General features: G+C 39.9%; 1 non-coding gene across 1 annotated transcript; it reads left to right on the top strand.

Annotated features, from left to right (window-relative positions):
• The first annotated feature begins 11,608 nt into the window (after positions 1-11,608).
• LOC141416017 (small nucleolar RNA SNORA51) lies at positions 11,609-11,737 on the top strand. Its single transcript, XR_012440950.1, has one exon. It is a non-coding gene; the product is annotated as a small nucleolar RNA SNORA51 (small nucleolar RNA).
• Positions 11,738-15,859: the final 4,122 nt, after the last annotated feature.

Raw genomic sequence — 15,859 nt, 5'->3', positions numbered from 1 at the left:
AAGACCATCAATTGTGAAGACTTCCTGAGATGACCATCTGTTTAGAGGAAGAAAATTTGATCTGATAAACAATAATTCCAACACTTAGTACACCCAACCAGTTGCCTGTGTTTGAGTAACAGATTTAAATATGAACAGTATAGTGGATCAAACAGAAATAAAATGCTTAAATTTTGATGCTCAGTACAGAATTGGGGCACACAGGAGAACACTTGATCACCTGAGGATGGCTAGGTACAACCGAGATGTGTTCCCTCCCCCCACCAAGGAAGTCTGCTAAGTTTCACTTGGAAAATGAATCTTAGTCTTTACAGGCTGAGGTGAGGGGTTATTAAACTCTACCTTCTCAATCTGAGATGAGATCTACTACCCGAACCTCTAACTGGTCACAAGGAACGTAAGGTAACTTCTTAGATTAACACCCCCAAGTTCTAAATGGGAGAGTTGTTGGTTTACAGATAGTTCACAGAGCTGACAATTAGCCATAATTCTCACCTGGGACTTCAAGTGTGATCAGGGTTGCCCAGACCCCTGACCTCTTGATCATCGTCTATCTAGTTCAGTTAGAAATCTGCTTCCATTATTTCCATTGTTATCAGTTTTCTGGTAAAGAAACACATTTTTCTTGCCTTTGCCATCTAAAGTTGGTCATTCTTCCTTCTTTTCTTATGCTTTTTGTTTTTCTTCTTTGATCTTTCTATCCCAAAGAAATTAGCCAGAAGAAAACTATGAAGTTGAAGATATTAGGCTATCCTTCTACTAAACTGATACCTAAAAATCCCATTAACTGATGCCAAAGCCCTGACTCAATTTGTGGCCCATATGACCCTGAATAATCCAGCATGGATCTGTCCAATCTAGTAACTACTAGCCACATATTGCTAGTGAACACTTGAAGGGTAGTCAGCATAAATCAAGGTGTGGTAAAAGTGGAGTACACACAGTAGATGTCAAAGAATTCATACAAAAAGAATGTACGCTCTCATTAATAATTGTTTTTTAAATATTGAAGTGACAATATTTTGGATATTCTGAGTTATATAAAGTTTATCATTCAGTTTAATTTCCTTCTTTCTTTTAAAGATTTTAATTTGACTGCTAATTAATTTAATACTACACATGTGGCTAAAACTTTCTTTCTATTGGGCAGCCTTGATCTAACTGATCCTTAATATTCAGTATCAACTTCTTCCACTCTTCCTATAATCTGTGCTACACACATGATAAGTTCCTTTAAGATTCTCTAATCTTGAAGCCTTTTAAAAGTACTCAACTTGGAATATCTTTTTTTTAAATCTCATCTCTTATTGACCCTTTAGCGAAGAGTTCAGATACAGCTTGCTTGAAAATAGGATGGTGTGTGTTTGGTCTTCCAAGTTTGGTTTCATGGCCCCTGTCTGTGACCTCATGACCCCCTATGCTTCCATTTGTCACAACACTCATTAGACTGCTACAGTGGACTGCTTTGGCCCCTCAGTCTGTAGGCAACAAAACTAAACTTATTGCTGCTACACATGGTACATAATAGGGTTGAACATAAACTTAGAAGGAAAGGAGGAAGGAAGGAATGAAGGAGGGAAAGAAGGAAGGAAGGAAGGAAAAAAAAGTAATCACAATACATTTATAGCCCCCGACATCATACAACAGACATCAGCAAACTACAACCAACAACCTATTTTTGAAAATAAAGTTTTATTGGAACACAACTATGTTCATTCTTTTACATATGTTCTGTGAAGCAAAAGTGAGTAGCTGTGACAGAAGCTGTATGACCTACAGGGCTAGAAAATTTAACTTATGGTCTGATAAAGAAAAAAATTTCTGACTCTTGTCATATAAGATAATGTCCGTGTTTTCAAGACAGGGTCCTGTTTACTTGTCCATACATATCTGAAAGGTATTTCACCTATAATACCTCTCCATTTTGTATGTGTTAATATATTGGCAATGCCAGGAAATCTTCAACACTCCTATGCCAACCCATCCCATCTCCAAACTACACTACCTTTAAACAGTCTCTATCATGTGTTATTCTTATTATATAATATGTAATAAAAATAAATGTACATAACCATACAAGTCTTTCTCCTCCAGAACATGAACTATTCAAGAACAAGGACAAGAGCCAACATCATACGAAATGGAGAACCAATGAAACCATTCCCATTAAAGTCAGGAATGAGACAGAGCTGTCCACTTTCTCCACTCCTATTCAATATAGTTTTGGAATTCCTAGCCAGAGCAATAAGACAAGATCAAGAAATAAAAGGGATCCAAATAGGGAAAGAAGAAGTCAAACTATCCCTATTTGCAGATGACATGATCCTGTACCTAAGAGACCCCAAAAGCTCTACCAAAAAACTATTAGAAATCATAAATTCTTTCAGCAGAGCAGCAGGATACAAAATAAGATAATGTCCAAAATTTCTTTATGTTAAAAGTTAATATAAAGAAATTACAGCTTTTCTATATATCAACAGTGCACAATCTGAGAAAGAAATCAGGGGAAACAATCCAATTTACAATAGCCTCAAAAACAATAAAGTACCTTGGACTAAATTTAACGAAAGAAACCAAAGAAGTTTTAATGAAAACTATAAACCACTGAAGGGAGAAATCAAAGACAGCTGAAGATGGAAAGACCTTCCATGGCTGTGGATCAGTAGAATAAAAATTGTGAAAATGGCCATACTACCAAAAGCAGTCTACATGTTCAACTCAATCCTTATTAAAATTCCAATGATTTTCTGCACAGAAATAGAAAAAGCCATCCTGAAAAACATATGGAAATACAAAAGTCCTTGAATAGCCAAAGCTATTTGGAGCAAAAAGTCCAATGCTGGAGGCATCACAATACCTGACTTCAAACTATACTACAAAGCCATAACAATAAAAACAGCATGGTATTGGCACAAAACAGGCAGGAAGACCAATGGATCAGAATAGAAGATCCAGACATAAACCCACACATCTATAGCCAACTGATCTTTAACAAAGGAGCTCAAAACACACAATGGAGAAAAGACAATCTTTCAACAAATGCTTCAGGGAAAATAGGATATTCACATGTAGAAGCCTGAAACTAGATCCTTGTCTTTCTCCTGTACCAAAATCAACTCAAAGTGGATGAAAGACCTTCACACAGTTGTTTCAAAGACCTGAAACTTTGAAACAACTCCAGGGAGTAGTAGGAAATGCACTGGAACAGATAGGTATAGGAAGCAACATCCTAAACAGAGTTCAAAATGCTCAGCATCCAAGAGAAACAGTGAACAAATGGGACTGCATCAAACTACAGAGCTTCTGCACAGCAAAGGAAGTAGTCACCAGACTCAAGAGACAGCCCACAGAATAGGAGAAAATCTTTGCTATACTCATCCAATAAGGTACTAACATCCAGAAACTACATGGAACTCAAAAAACTCAGTCCCCAAAGAATCCACACCCCAATGAAGAAATGGGCACATGAATTAACCAGGAAATTCTCAAAGGAAGAGGTACAAATGATCAGTAAATACATGAAGAAGTGTTCAACTTGCCTGGTTGTAAAAGTGATGCAAATCAAAACAACACTTAGATTTCATCTCACTCCAGTTAGAATGGCCATAATAAATGACAGTAACAACAAATGCTGGTGAGGATGTGGTGAAACAGGATCCCTTATACACTGCTGGTTGGAATGAAAATTAGTACAACCACTATGGAAAGAAGTATGGAGATTCCTCAAAAAACTAGAGATAGAACTGCTATATGATTCACTGATACCGCTCCTGGGCATCTAACCCAAAGAACGTAAGACAGGATACAGTAGAGACACCTGTAAACTGATGTTCATCACAGCACTATTCACAATAGCCAAGCTTTGGAAACAACCCAGGTGCCTTACAATTGATGAATGGATCAAGAAATTGTGGTATATAAACACAATGAAGTATTACTTGGTCATAAGGAATAATGACATGTGGTTTGAAGGTAAATGGATGCACTTGGAGGATATCATGTTAAGTGAAGTAAGCAAGCATCAAAAACACAAAAGCTGCATGTTTTCTCTCCAAAGGTAAACATATACACAAAAACAAGCATGACCATGTACAAACTCAGATGTAGAACATGTCTGTAGCAGTGGAACTAGTCTATGGAACTCAGGGAAAGAGGGAAAGGAAAAGAGAGTGATAGAACATCATTAATATCACATAACATAAGATGTGAAGATAGAGGATATAAGGATATGTATTGTAAGCTGTTGAAAAATGGGGGGGGTGGAAGGTAAAGGGGTAAGGGAGAGTAATGGAAGGGGTTGAATGGACCAAAGTAAAGCATACTCACAGTGGGAATACACTGAGACACTCCTTTGAATATCAAATTAAATATTAATAACAAAAACCATGACTGTAAAATAGGTACAGTGTGGAGGCACACTAGTGGAAGGGTGGAGGGTAAAGGAAGGAATTTAATGTGATGGGTATATGGCAGATGGACTTCATATACCTATATGAAACATAACTAAGCAACCTCTTGCAATTGCTTTCAGTGGGGTGGGGAGATGGTTGAGGGGGAGAAATGATGGGGGCAATGTAAATAAATGTATGACATAAGACTAATTGGAATTGTGACTATGAATCATCCCCTGTATAGTGAATCTATCCTAATAAAAATTTTATTATGAAAAAAAGAACAAGGACAACCCATTCATTCAGCACATATTTATTTACTAAGTGCCCAAAATACATCATGCTTCATTTCAGGAGCTAGAGTTAGAATGCCCACTATGCTAATGACCTGTGTAACTAATCAATTGTGGTTAAAAGTCCATCCTGCCTCCATTGTATCTCCACTGACAAACCCTGTGCCCAGCATGTTTTAGTCACCCATCACATATTTGAATGAATGAATAAATGTCTCCTACCAGAATAACACTTTTATCTTTACACAATACTAAAAGCAATGATGTGAAACTTAGTCAACTTGCTTTTACCTCTACCTCAACAGCAAGGTAGGCAGGCAGGACAAAAGTTAAGAACAGGGATTTGGCATGCTAAGATTGTAGCTCAATGACAGAAAGTATGTTCTTAACATGTGTGAGGTTCTGGGTTTAGCCCCTAGCACCAAAAGTAAACAACAAACAAGTAAATAATAACTACAAAAGAAAAAAAAACTTGGATTTTGGAAGAAAACTTCCTAGCTTCAAATTCTGGCTTTGCCAGTGACTCTCTCTGTGATCCTGAACAAACTACTAGATCCTTGTGTGACTCTAAAGTTGGGATATAAATACTCTCCTTAGAGAAATGCCATGTAGATTAAATGAGGTAATATTCTAAAATACTTAGACCAGTTTCTGGTCCATGATGAATGCTTTATTGTTGTTATCTGACATTATTTTTACTACTATCACTGCCAAAGCAAGGGCCTGTAACAGTTTTAGGAGCCTCACAGGTAAAATGGGTATAATGATGCCTGTTCTGCTGTGGGAGTCAGATTGGAGATATCAGTAAAATTTGTAAACTGCTCTCCAGATGTGAGACAGAGTAGTGATATCTCCCAGATGTGCAGGACAAACCACTGCTGACCATCTGCAGGAGCAAACATCTGGAAGACTGGCGTGCCACCATCTCAGCCTCTGCTGCCCTTTCTCCTTATAGCCCTTCTCTTACCCAGGGCAGATTGCCTATTCTAAGGTTGCAGTGAGAAGAATAACATTCTTGTGTTCCCTGTCCAGTGTGGAAATTCCACCTCTTTGCAGTTTCCATCATGTCAGAGTCGCACTGAGGGTCCATTAAAGCTCCTTATGGAAAGGGAGGAGGGTGTGGGGGTAAAGAGGGAATGGGAATCCCTTTCACTTGGAGTTTTAACTAGCACTCTTAGATGAAATCTTTCCAACCAGTCACCAAAGAGCTTACTAGGTCATGACTACTGCTAGAAGGTGATCTTTTAAAAAGAGACTAACAGCAAAAGAATGCCTCATTGAGGCAAAACACACATCCATTGCAATATTTTTCAGGCCATTTTTCCTATTTGATTTCCCAAACACAACAGTGTCTGGCTTAGTTCTCAGAGCAATTTTTGATATAAGGTTGCAACTGCTTCATAGGGGTCCCCAGAAATAAGTCAATTCAGTTCCACACACATTTATTTAGCATCAAGTTTGTGCCAGGCTCAATGCTGGCCCTAGAGACCTAGAGGTGAATGGAGTTTCACATTATCTCTGAAGATTGCACAGACTTTGGGAGATAAATCACAAAACTCAGAGCTTCCAACATGCTAAGTCCTGGCTCTTGGGAATCTCAGAGGAGGGGCAGGTGCCCAGGTACTAGGTTGCCTGAGCCCAGCACAGAGCCACACACATAGTAAGTCCTCATTAAGAATACCATGAATGAGTACAGAGCCCTGTCTCTGAGAGATGGCTTCCCTCCCCCACCCAAAATGGTCTTGGATCATGGTTGAATATATGCATCAGAGTTCATAGACTATAAAATGAAGCAAAAGAATTTGGCACCAAGGAGACTTGCTGCAAGCATTTGGAGGAGGCTGGCTCAAGGTTTCAACTTATTCTCAGAAGGCTGAAAAACAAATTTGAGTGAATTAGAAGATCAGGTTGTACTTGGGGTTTTCCAGCAAGAAAAGCTCAAAAATTTCATCCAGGTTTTACAGCTCATCAAACACCTGAATCATTCTATACGAGATTGAGAGTACTGAGAGCTGGACTTCAGTTGCTCACATGCAGGTCAGATGCCTACGCAATGACACGGGATCATCTGAAGTGGGAGAAGACAGCACTTTAAATTACACCAAGACAAAACAAAAGGTGGCAGAGGTGGAGGTGGTTCTCCATTACTTCCCTCCAAATCTATCAGGCCCCTAACTGTTGCTGAACAAAGGCATGGGATTCTGAAAAAAAAAAATTTAACAAACTTTGGCATTACTTGGGTATAAGGCCCAAGATAAAGGATCTTAGTAACAGATTATATACAGAGGCAGAGCATGGGGATGATTAAAGTTGACTCTGCCCTATGATATGATTGGGATAAGGGAGAAGGCAAAGGAAGCCAATGTCATTCTTGTCTGTGTCACTGCTGCCTGGGAATATTGGGTTGTTTTCCTCAGCTTAAAGGGATACAGTGTGTACTGCGACTGTTACATCCCATTGACACTGGGATAAATAGATTAAACAAGTCCAAATACCATTAACCCAATTACAAATATACTCAGCACACTCATAGCTTGGCCCATTCCCAAATGGAAGTTCTACTTGAAGACTTAAAAGTAAGGCAGAAAATTTTTATCTGTAGCCCATGCACCATGCTCCCAGCCAATCAAGAAAACCCCCTCTGTTCTCAAACCATACTTTGTTTTGGTTTTGTTTGTTGATTTTGTTTTGAGTGCAAACCCTAGTGTCTTATGCAATAGAACATGAGCTTGGATGTGAAGCTCCTTCTCCCTGAAGTTAGGTTTTGTGGGAACAAATAGTAATGGCACGGGAATGGACAAGAGAAAACTAAGGAAAATGCCACCAAGAGCTTTCGTTGAGCACTTACTGTTTAACAGGCTTTATGCCAGAGTCTCTTATTTATTTATGTCTTCTTAGCATGGTAGTGAGGTCAATGAGTCTGACAGTTCCTGTTTTTCTGTCAAATAAATTGAGCTCCGGGTCTCTAAAGTTTCCATGTTTGGGGAAGCAGGGATTTGGACTCAAGTTTGACTTTAAAGACTGTATTCATTCCTCAAAATTACTCTATCCTTAGCAATTCCTTCTATAAGTATTTTGTTTCTTGTTACCTGAACACATCTCTACTTGGAGACCTCTCAACATGTTCTTTTCTTCTATGAAAGCAATGTTAGGAATCTCTCTGTATAGCTATCCTTAATTCAACTAGCAAAATCACTTTGTCTTCCTTATTATGCTTGTGTCTTTTCTTCAACAAAATCAGTGATAAGGGCAGAACAGGACCTGCCCTGAACTGAGGGGGGGGGGAAGTGGGGGGAGGAGAGGGGGAGAGGGGGGCAGGGTGGAGAAATGACCCAAACAATGTATGCACACGTGAATAAATGAACAACAACAAAAAAAAAGAAGACTGGTAAAAAAAAAATGTTCTTGTCTAGTGACAGAAAGCTCATTACAACCTCCTTGCCATCCCCACCCCAGTCTCTGAGGAAACTGCATCTCAAATAAAGTCACTTGTCTTGAACTCCAATGAAGAACTATGTTCCTTCAGCTGCATGCCTACTATTGAAATATAGATGAGATTGTCCTTGGTGTATTACTTATGTAAACTCACAGACTGTGTGCACTCTTGTTAGAAAGTCTCTTGGAAATCATCAAAGTCACCCTGGCAAAATTGTAAAAATACAGATTCCCAGGTCTCTCTCTCAATATTTATTCAATTGGAATCCTCAATAATGGGGACCCAAGCTCCCAGTTATTTGGACATTTCAACCAATTACATTGCATGGGAGATCAAGATCCAAAGATAGAATGAAGTTTGCCCAAGGGTATATAGCCAGTTGGTTGTACTTTTATTTTCTGATAAGGCAAAGCATGCCTGGCGGATCTCTGCAGACAGCCCCTCTAATCCTTTGCTTCTTGTTCTGCCCCAGGAAGACTGTTTGTTGACTGTGGAGTTGGATAGCTTGCAAGTGAGTGAAGAAACTACGTCATCTCTGATCATAAAACCTAGTGAACCGCAAGCAAGCTGGTGTTTGTGTTACAAAACCACCTAGGGAGGCTGGTCTGACTTGGCACTTGCCTTGATTCTTGAGAAGAGGTAAGTCTTTCTCCCTGCATTTTCCTCCCTACCCAGAGTTCAGGAACAGGGATAGGTCTGGGGTTACCATGAGGTCAGGAATGCACTGAAGATAAAAATCAAGGAATATTCCATTCTCGATTCTGCCACCTGAACGACCTTGGACAGGTTCATTTTCTTTCCTGGCCCTCAGTCTCTTCATTTCTAAAATGGGAGCATTGGCCTCTGAAAAGGTTATGAGAATGAAGTTTACAGTTACCGTGTCTTAAGTTAGAACTGTATACTGGCTCCAGAGCAATCCTGAGCCTGAAGCCCTGTTCTGTGAAATGGGAGTGTTGACAGCAACCATATGGAGTGCGTATGAAACTAAATGAGATACTGCAACTAACATGCTCGGCACAGAGCCTGGTCATGGAAAGTGCTCAACAAGTGGCAATCATTTCTCTTGTTATTGAAATTTGTCATTCTAATCTGAGTCTCTTGAGACCAGCCTCATTTACGGGGGTGAGCAGGTAGGGAGTGGGGTGCTAAGGCCTGTGTTCAAACAGACTTTTCTAGTTCTTGTACACACAGTCTTCTGTCCTTCCGTAGCTGTTCAGCAATCCCACAAATGGGCCTCTTTGCAGACTCCAGAGGAAACTGGTTTGGAATTCAGAAGAAAGAAGCCCACAGGCCATTTTTTGGCTTAGAGATCCTGTATGAATACAAATCCTTATTTCAGCCTCATGTCTTCATTTGCATAGAACATGAGTGCCACCCTAGAAAATGAAAATAAAAATGAGTTTGAGATAAAATGTGTGTCAGTACACATTTTCTGAGCAATTTAGAGTTCAACCTGTCCTCAACCCTGGAGACATAAAACATGGTCCTATCTAAGAGCTCACATCTTAGGGGAAAATGGACATTTCATTAGGACCCAATGAGATGGTAGAAACATCACAGAAATAGAGAAGTTGGAAGAACCAAACTGTGGGAACTCTTTCCTGAATTTGGTCTGGTCAAAGCAGCATCCCTAGAATAAGTAACTTTTCTCTAAAAGCTGTCTTTATAAACATCAATGTTCTCTACAAATATATAGGATTGTTTACCCCTTCTTTCCCAACCTTGGCCCGTAAGAACTTGAAAATTCTAGAATACTCAAGCTGGGATTCCACAGTGAAGTTCCAGTCCAATCAATCCCTTTATGAAGATATGGATGTTACCACAGAATAGAAACTGAGAAGAAACCAGAATCTTCCAGTGTCACAGCTGTATCCAGAATCTGAACTGGGTACTTGCTGCTACCTGAACTGACAACCTCCCCAGTCTTCTACCACACACACACACACACACACACACACGCACGTGCGCACACGCATGCACACACACACACACACACACACACACAGAGGTACACATGCCTGCTTATCCAGCAGGGCACACCTGTGGCCCCTTGCTCTCCCCTGCTGCCAACTCTTGTAAAAGAGGAAAACAGAACAGCTTGGCTTTGCTATAACATGTACAAACACATGGAGCAAAGTTTCCAAAGGGAGACAGACAGTGAACACCATTCAGGGGCTGGCAGTTTTATGGGCAGAGGCCAATTAAAAAGCACACCCCACACAAAGCCTGTGGATTTTGTTTGGCTGTGGCCTTCTCTCCAGGCCCTCATATGCTGCATTGATGGTGCAAATTTGGAAGAATCACTGTTCTCTATGGATCCTGGGTACTCATGATGATGTGAAGGATTTTCTCTCAGGGTGCATTCATCCTAGGCATCAGGCTCAGTTTTACTGGGGACTAGCTGTAATCTAAGTTCAGTGCAAGTCCCCATGATACACAGAGAATCCAACCCAGATTCTCTTCCTATGGAAGAAAATGACACTGAGTGAGAAAAGACTTAAAGGCAGGGAGTCCCCACTCTAATAGTCCAGAGGAAAGAAAATTGCCACTTCCTGATGGAGGCAAAAGGTCTCAAGGACCCAGTGAACGGCATTTAAGCTGGTTCTGGCCAAACTGCAAAGCCATTTCCAGCAGAAGAGCAGCACAGAGAAGATGATTAAGAGTGCATTTTTGAGATTTTAGTATGGCTGGAGAGTAAGATGTTGAGTATAAGAATTATAACAATAATTAACATTTATATAGCTGGTACTGTTTTAAGTATCTAATATATATTAACCTATGTCATTCTCTAGAAAAGCTTAGGAGGGGGATGATTATTTCTCCTAATTAGCAGAGGAGAAAACTAAAGCATGGAGGAATTGTCATTTTCCCAGGCTATTGGACCATTATACCAGTTTTTGTGGCTATGACTGGGATTGGCATTGTCTCTAGGGTGGTAGAGTTAGCTTGGATATAATCTTATAGGAAAAGCTGAGAGTCAGGGAACCCATATTTTCCATGACCTTCTGTCATCTCCAGAGACCTGAATCCTCTCTAAACTTGTTGATGGGGACAATTATTCTACTCCTGTCAATCTCAAAGGGAGGTAGTCAATATAAAAGAGAAAGAAAAGTATAAGTGTTCTTTATATAGAAGTCACAACCTAATATAGTTCCTCATGTCCATGACACATACATTTTCCCAGTGTAGTGGGAGAATATGGAGAACTCAGAGCCCACAAAAAGTGAATGGTTTGTTTCAGGTCATATACCACTGTACTTACAGAGGGAGGGCTAGAACTTTGAGCTCCCCAGCTCAAGAGAAAACAGAAAATAGTAGTAAAAATACTGAGATCAGATGATAGCTGGAGTGGAATTTAGCTCTGTCATATACTAGCTGCCAAGATAGGAATTTTCTTAAATTATCCTTCATCTATAAAATGAGAATGATAATTTATACATCACAGAGTTGTGAGAAGTACATGAAATAATATATATGTAATAAATCTGAGCCTCCTGTTACTCTCCATAAATTGTTCTTACACTGACTGTATAGAAAGAGAAGGTGAAGGAAACCTACCCCTTGTACACCTTAGCCAGGCCCTGTGTCTGGTTTGTACTGTGAATGCAGAGACACTGGGTGAGAGAAAAAATAATCTAACAATTGACAAGTAACCAATCAATTAAATTATGACATTGATAAAAATGAGGATCATAATGATGATAATGAAGATGAGGAGGAAGAGGTAGTAGAAAAGGAAGATGCAGGACTGGTGTGGTGGTTCAAGTGGTAGAGCCTAGCAAGAGTGAAGCCCTGAGTTCAAACCCCAGAAACACCACCAAAAAAAAAAAAGGAAGATGGGGAGGTGGGTGACTCAGAACTTTTTGCTTAAGTCCCAAGCTTCTCACGATTTCCATATAGAGCTAAATGACATTCTTGGCTCTCTGATGGTCTGGTCGCTGTACCTGCATGATGCAAATCATCCCTCATTCATGCATTGCTCATTAAGACCACGTGATTCATTATCTACCTCATCTCCCAGCTTGTTCTGCCCAGTCTAATACTCAAACAACAGTGGAAAACAGAAAACCCAGTCACCAGGCTTCTTAGCTAGCAAGTCTTCACAAGTCAATTCCTTACTATGTCTCAGATCCAGCATTTCTCTGCAATCTCCCCTCTAAACAATGCCTAACCTCCTGTCCAATCTTCCTGCTACTGGCTCTCTTTTCTCTTCATTTTCTTACTAGAAGAAAGGATCTTTTAAAAATGCTTATCTACCCATGTCACACCTCCACTTTCAATAGCTAATGTGGCCTGGCTCTGACTACCTCTCCAAACATACTCTCCCTCTCACTATCTACACCAGTTAATTACCATCCCTTAAATGTGGCACACTCTTTCTAAGAAATACCTGTTTGCCCACAACACCCTTTCTCTACTGCTCTACTTACTGAACTTATACATCCTTCCACTGTGAAGTCGTTCCTGAGCAGTCCTTGTCTACCATTGCAGAGACCATTGCATCTACCATTTCTTATGTAAGTAAGTCATTATCATAACTATTTATTGAGAGACTTTGTTGGTAAGCACCCATTTAATCTTTTCAACAGATTTTTGAAGCAGTTCATTTAGCCCTTCAATGGATGAGAAAAGTGAAGCTTAGAGCATTTAAGTTGGTGTCTGTTATTTGAGGCTCTTAGCAAGACCTACAGAGTTTGACTTCCAAATTTCCCTGAGTTCAGCCCCTCCCTCCTGTTAGTTGTCCAGTCAGTATTTAAAATCAGATTGGCTTGACTCCAAAGTGTCTGATGTTATCGGACTGTATTTAGTTAGCTAAATTCTGGGAGTTCCTTAAGGGGCAGAAGCCAGGTTTTTTACATCTCTGTGCCCCAATTCTGGTATTAATTGAAAGAAAAATTTAGCATTTAGTTTATGAAGGAGATTAGGAGTATTGCGCCATTTTCCCTATGATGTAGTAAACACAGTACATACCAGTTGGAATTCTTTTGTCTGCCCAAGTTTTGATCTCAGTAACTAAACATCATCACTTACTAGCTATAGAACTTGGGGCAGGTTATTCAGTCTGCCTAAATCTCATTTTAAAAAATGTAACCACAACAACACATGGTTGTTTTGCACATGGTTTATGAGATAAGCACAGAGAGTCATTGATAGCATGAGGATTCCCTACCTGGAAGTTATCAGCATTTTTCTGTGCAATGCTCTCTATACTAAAGTATGCTTAGAGAAGATTATTCCTGACCATGCAGAAGGAAGGGGTCATTTAAGGGTTATTTCCTATACACCCTTAACACACACCACTGTGTGTTCACAACTTCTTTATCTGATGGTGGAGACCACATGAGAAGTTCCATCTTTGCCAGCACAGTGGTACATGAGCAGACTGGCATTTTCTGTGGCAGCACATGAATCAATTTGTCTGTGCAGAGGCCAGGGCACCAGATCCAGCAGCTACATTTGCACTTCAAGAATTTTTCTTTTTCTTTTTCCAATGAAACATCTTAACAAATATTGGTCTAACCTCCTTTCCTGCCATGGCAGAACACATACACACACACACACACACACACACACACACACCTGCCTTACCAATCTTCTGGCTTCTTACTTTTGAGAGCTTTATGATGGCTGGGAAGGGCAACAGACTCTACAGTGGTGCCAGGCAAAAGAAAGCTGAAACCAGAGAGAGTTGTGGGTGAGGAATGAGTTGAAGACAACCTGTGGCAAATATCCTCTGAGACCACCATTCTCTATGAAAGCCTCAGAGAAAAACCACATACTTCTTGGGGATCTTGCATTGCCTTAAGTTCCAACATTATGACACTTCTCTTTGAGTTAAGGTTTTGATACTATTTACAATTGATATACTTCACAGAGCTGTTAGATATTGATTCTTTCTCCTAAGAAGAATTTGCTAGACTTTTCTGGTCAAATTTTCTTAGTCATGTCCCTAACATTCATAGAATTATGCATATTGTCTTTACTAGGAAAAACACCACTGTGGGCTGCAATATAATATGTTGGCTAGGTTCCAGCTCCAATCTTATTGAAGCTGTACAGCAATCCCACCAGATGAGACTATCATTGACCCATTGCACTGATGAGAAAATTGAGGGTAAGATGTAAAGTTGCTCACCTAAAAGCAATAGCTAATCAACAACAGTGGAGTGAGATTCAAAATTAATCAGGCTGAGATCTCACCCCAGCATATCTCACCCCAGTTTATTTTCCTAAAATTGTGGAGCTATATTTTTCCTCAGGTTGAGCCAAGAAAATGGAAAACTGTAGTAATAAATTGGTTCACAGAAGGCCTGGACTTGAGGTTTAGGAAAGGATAAACATGACAGGTATTCAGAGTAGGGCTTGGCCTGTGCCAAGTACTTCATTTATAGTAACTATTTTTCCTTTTAATTTTTAGTAAGATGATGGCTCCTTTGTGAATGTCTTATCCCTTGGAGAAGAGACATCAACACTATAGAAGGAATTTACATATCTAAACTCTACCTATATACTTGTGGAAATGTAAACCCAATAATAATAAAACTTCTTGAAAAATCACCTTTCACCTTAACTTATAGGAGGTTAAGGAGATCTCCAGGCACCTATGTTGTTTGGAAGAATGGCTGTCTGCTTTCTTTTCCTTTGCATTCTCCATTTTCCTCATGTAGATCAGAGTCTTGGGGAAACGAACTTCAGTATGTAGGTTTACTAATCTCATGAGCACTCATCAAAACTGGGAAGTGGGCACCTTTAACTGCTTATGCTTTACTGATACTTGGTATCTTTTCTTCCTCTGAATCCCTACAGTACCCTACTCTCTTCTCTTTAACAGGAGTCATCCTTATACTATGTATGGCTTACCTTGACCCACATCTCATTTCCTTTAGCTAACTAGCTTAACACTGCTAAAACCAAAGTGTTGAGAATGTGTAATTCCTCCCTGTACTCATTACTTTCATCGGGAATCATACAACCACCACTTAAATGGAAATTTCAATTAGGCCTCAATTCTTCTGGTAGTGCTAGGGATTGAACTCCGGGCATAGCACTTGCTAGCCAGGCACTCTATGACTACTACTACTGCTACACACACACACACACACACACCTTGGTACTTTTGCTTTTGGTTTGTTTTTGAGAATAGATCTCATACTTTTGTTCAGGCCAGCCTCAGATCTCAATCCTCCTACCAAGTAGCTGGGAAAGGAGAAGAGCACCACCACCCCTGGCTTATTTTTTAAATCAAGACTCACTAACTTTTGCCTGGACTGGCTTTAAGCCTGAATCCACCTGTCTCCATCTCCCAATGATTCATTTGTGTTAATGAAAGTATTGCTGGCCTTCGAATGACTTATATTTTCTTTTCTCTCTGGGCTTTCCTCATGGTTTTCCTTCTGCCTGGAACAAATCCCATACTTCCCACCATTATCTGATATATTCATCATCATTCTTTGAGAAAAACTATCACTTTTGCAAGGAAGCATTACAGAACTCTTCTAGTGTGACCCAAGGATGAGTTCACAGAACCTCCATTCTTCCCCAGCAAAGACTGAAATCACCAGATAACTTCCTTATAATAACTACTAGGCCATAAGTTCCCAGAGGGCAGAGAACTTCTCTGACTTTAGTGGTACGTCCTGTGTCTTTCACACAATATCTACCCAATGTATATTTGTTGCATGAATAAACACAGGTCCTCAAACATACTCCACTGGTAAGAAATACCACCCAAGCGGAAA

The sequence above is a fragment of the Castor canadensis genome, chromosome 13, assembly GCF_047511655.1.
Source record: "Castor canadensis chromosome 13, mCasCan1.hap1v2, whole genome shotgun sequence".
NCBI lineage: Eukaryota > Metazoa > Chordata > Mammalia > Rodentia > Castoridae > Castor > Castor canadensis.
Note: the sequence above shows the minus strand (reverse complement) of the source record. Positions and strands in the feature narration are given on the sequence as shown.